Below are 5,000 nucleotides of genomic sequence, written 5' to 3' on the forward strand. Positions count from 1 at the left end.
TGCTTTCATTACATTTGGTTTACTGTTATAATTTCCCATTTCCAAAAGGAATAGAAAGGACGGGAGTAGATTTGTAGAAATCATGGGCTCAATGGTTATATTTAGGGTGGAGCATTTATTTCATGGATTTTTGATTTCGTGATGGAGGTAGGGCAAAAAGTTAATGGACATTAAAAATAACTGTTGTAAAGTCTTAGAACTCTGCGACAATATCTTCTGTCTCCACAAATGCATAAGCGTCCCAAAGTCCATACCCTCTTCACCGTGGTGAGGACGCTGGCAACGGGTATTGTCAGGGCTATGCCGTCGGGAACTTCGGTTCCTGGTAGGGCCACCCAAGGCGGATTGGTCTGACACCGAAGGGTATTAGAGCCACAACCGGCAGACGGGCTCTGGTGAAAACCTCGGAGTGGCAGACGGGGCTCTGGTGAAAATCCTCGGAGGGTCTGCTTCGGCAACTGGCGGTCTCGGTCATTCTGTCCCTGCGTAGCGGACAATCTGCGGCAAACAGGATGTCTCCACATGCGAGATTGTTGGGGACCGCTTGTGAAATCCACATATTCCCATGAAACTTTTCCATGAATTCTCAATGGCGAATACAGTGGTCGGCCTGCGCCGATGGAACCGTGACTGGCTCGCTATCTCCAGTGAAACTGGCGCAGGACTGTCGTGCGTGGGCTGCCATGGTTCGAGAAGCCTCGAGGGTGGTAGAAGAAGCACTCAACCCGCCAGGGTGAAGTCGCCACAAGTACAAGTACAAGTAACCCTCCAAAGTATCCTAGCTGTCCCTAATAACAATGTTTTCTGGAGCTGTACTAAAACTGGGTTTTATGCCTATTTCCTCTATTCATCTGTCCGGATATTTAGGAATAGTTCCCAATGCACTATTGGGATACATTTTGCCCGCACTTCCATAGACTCTGTAATTGAATGGCTAGATCCTGGAACTTCACCATTGTTTCTATACCTCTCATATTGATTTTTCTATCATTTGATACTGTAGTGTCAATTATCTGCCACTTTCTATTCTCTTTATCTCTAACTACTAAATCAGGCCTCCTAGCTTCTATTACTCTGTCAATCTCAACGCTAAAGTCCCACAACAACTTGTATTTCTTACTTTTAGTACTTTACTAGGTTCATGCTCATACCATTTATTATTATGTTCAAATCCTAGCTTTCGACATAACTCCCAGCGGATTACTCTCCCTAGGTTGTCATGTCTTTTCTTGTATTCTTTTGTGCCAGCATACTACATTCACTTACTATATGGGTAAAACTTTTCTGTTTTGATTTGCACAACCTACATTGGTAATCTACTTGGCTTTTGTCTATCTTGGCATTTATCCAATTAGTCCTTGATGCTTGAGCTTGTGCTGCTACTAACAAACTTTCTGTCTCCCTTTTCAGCTTTCTTTCTGCAACCATAGCCAGGTCTCACTACTACTTTCTGCTGCGAAAACTTTAGAAATCTACCACGCAACGCTTTCTCCTGCCAAGTCAGATAACTTTTGTGTGTTTTTTCTAGTTTTTAACTTCGTTTGGGTTTTTGGTTTCTCTATCTCTGCTGTCGCTCTAGCAGCTTTCAATAAACTTTCTTTACTATTACCTAAATAGTAGTCTCTATCTACTCTAGTTAACTCACGCAATCTTTTACTGATATTAACCCTCTTCTTCCTTCTTTCTTAGTAAGTATAATCTTGCCACTTCTGCCTTGGGTGGAGTCCTCCATTCATATTGAATTCCTTCCTAGTTCTTTGACTAGCTTTGGTAATTCAGTTTTGTCCAATCTACAAAAGCTGCTGAAAGTATTGATACTGACCAACTATTTACAGCTTCACTAGCATTCCGTGATGACATTTCGGACAACTGCTTATGTGATTTGGGTGATATGTCAATGTTCAATTATTTCAAGATTTCTTACCAATAGAGAAAGAGTCGGTTTCCAACCTAGATCCAAGGCTCCTTCACTGAAATTTCAAAACATCAACAAAAGGGTATTTTTGTATTATGTATATGTGCAGATTTGAATTTTTGCTTTATGTATGCCTTCTATGCATATAGTTGTATATCTAGACATGCTCAAATATATTTAAATGATAAACTTCTGGAAAGTTTTACAGATTTTTACAGTTCCAGCGATGGATTGGTGTGTGTATTTGAATTAGCTTTACTGAAATTTCAAACATCAACAAAGGGTATTTTTGTATGTATGTATATGTGCAGATTTGAATTTTGTGATTTATGTATGCCTTATATGCATATAGTTGTATAGTTGGTCGTAGACATGCTCATATATTTAAATGATAAACTTCTGGAGTTTAAGTTTTACAGATTTTTACAGTTCCAGCGATGGATTGGATGTGTAGTCTTTGAATTAGCTTTCTCATTTCTGGTTCTGAGAAGCCCAATTTCTCAAGAGTGGGTATTTAGGCAGTGTGGTTGTACATATTCCAGGACCCCAATAATTACAGGTACAATCTGTACTTGTAATCTGGCAAGAGTAAACTCAGATTTCTCAATAGTTCAGCGTAGATATTCTTCTTTTCATGCATGTTTGTATGTATGTATGTATGTATGTATGTATGTATGTATGTATGTATGTATGTATGTATGTATGCATGTATGTATGTATGCATGTATGCATGTATGTGTGTGTGTGTATCTATGTATGTGTGTGTGTATGTATGTATGTATGTATGTATGTATGCATGTATGTATGATGCATGTATGCATGTTATGTGTGTGTATGTATGTATGCACGCAGCATGATGGTATGTATGTATGTATGTATGTATGTATGCATGTATGCATGTAGTGTGTGTGTATGTATGTATGTATGTATGTATGTATGTATTATGTATGTATGTATGTAAGTATGTTTGTATGTATGTATGCGTATGTGTATGTATGTAAGTATGTATGCATGTATGCATGTATGTATGTGTGTATGTATGTATTCTGTATGTAGTATGTGTGTGTGTGTATGGTAGTATGTATGTTGTATGTATGTGTGTGTATGTATGTATGCATGTATGTATGTATGTATGTATGTATGTATGTATGTATTATTATATATTATGTTGTATGTATGTATGTATGTATGTATGTGAGTATGTATCATGTATGTGTGAGTGTATGTATGTAAAGTATGTATGTATGTAGTATGTATGTATGTATGTAGTATGTATGATGTAGTGTGAGTGTAGTATGTATGTATGTATGTATGTATGTATGTATGTATGTATTATTGTATATTTTTCATCTTTCAGGAATGGAAACATCAATTCAATATCATTTGATTCTCATATTGCTGCCAGCTTTGACTCTTTTTGTGACATCTATAGCAGCAAAATCAGAATGTACCCGAGTCTTCAGGTGAGATAACTGCCAAAAAAATGCTTATTGTTCAGAATAAAAAAACTGATAACGCATCGTCTGCTGAAGACTGTGCAAGTCGGTGCATTTTATTCAATAAGTGCGAATATTTTAGCTATTGCAATGGCTTATGTGATATGCAGCATCCTTTACGAGGAGAAATTCAAGATTACGATTGCAGCTGTTCATCGTACATTTTGCTCTCTGGAAACGGTACGTAAATCACAATTTTCTTTTATGTTTTTTTGTAATTTTTAGCGCCATTAACTCTGTTATACTCACTACACACACGCGCACACGCGCACATTCTTTTTTCTTTTATTCTTTACTTGTTTCAGTCATTTGACTGCGGCCCATGCTGGAGCACCGAATTTAGTCGAGCAAATCGACCCAGGACTTATTCTTTGTAAGCCAGAGTACTTTTCTATCGGTCTCTTTTTGCCGAACCGCTAACTTACGGGGACCGTAAACACACCAGCATCAGTTGTCAAGCGATGTTGGGGGGATAAACACAGGCACACACACACACACACACACACACACAACATACATATACATATAAACAGCGGGCTTCTTTTCAGTTTCGTATCTACCCAATCCACTCACAAGGCTTTGGTTGGCCCGAGGCTATAGTAGAAGACACTTGCCCAAGGTGCCACACGGTGGGACTGAACCCCGGAACCATGTAGTTCGTAAGCAAGCTACTTACCACACAGCCCACTCCTCCATATGTATGTATGTATGCATATATGCATGTATGTATGTATTATGTATGTATGTATGTATGCATGCATGCATGCATGCATGCATGTATGTATGTATGTATGTAGTATGTATGTATGTATGTATGTATGTATGTGTAATGTATGTATGTATGATGTTCTCACTGTCCTGTTCTTGTTACCACTTTCAACCTCCGCAAAATATCCCAAATTGATTTAATTTGCTTTGCGGGAAGGATTGTTTCAACGAAGTCACGTTATGTCCTTACCTTCGTAACGCGTAGTATATGAAACAGGGACAACTGATGAAGGGGAATATTTTTTATGTTGCATGTCTCGTTTCTCTGTTTTTTCTCCCCCCAAAAAAGTTCGTTTTCTATGTTGTTATTTTTATGTTTCGTTTCTCATTGTGTTCAACGTTTTTGATGTCCTGTACCCATATGTGCATGTATATATACATATATATGTAGGTATGCACATATATGTATATATATATGTATATATTTATATATTATTTATATTTTTATAAATATCTATCTATCTATCTCTATCTCTTTCTCTCTCTCTCTCTCTCTCTCTCTATATATATATATATATATATATATTGTTTTAGCTTTCATATGACGCCACTTCACTGGCTAAGCAAGCCTACCCTAACCCTACCCTAACCCTCCCTAACCCCTATATATATATAATATATATATATATATATATATATATATATATATATATATAAAGTTAATCCAAACAAGAAAACAAAAAGACAACAACGCAAGGATGTGGAACAAATAAAGTATTATTGGACGCTTAGGAAAGAAGGGAAGGAGGGTTTGACGTTTCGAGCGGTGATATATTATATATATATATATATATATATATATATATATATATATATATATA

The 5,000-nt window shown here is 37.1% G+C and overlaps 1 protein-coding gene across 1 annotated transcript in view; it reads left to right on the forward strand.

Moving 5' to 3' along the window:
* LOC118762874 overlaps window positions 1-5,000 on the forward strand; it is a 24,826-nt gene that overhangs the window by 132 nt on the left and 19,694 nt on the right. The window lies entirely within an intron of this gene.

Source organism: Octopus sinensis, linkage group LG4, assembly GCF_006345805.1.
Source record: "Octopus sinensis linkage group LG4, ASM634580v1, whole genome shotgun sequence".
Classification (NCBI taxonomy): domain Eukaryota; kingdom Metazoa; phylum Mollusca; class Cephalopoda; order Octopoda; family Octopodidae; genus Octopus; species Octopus sinensis.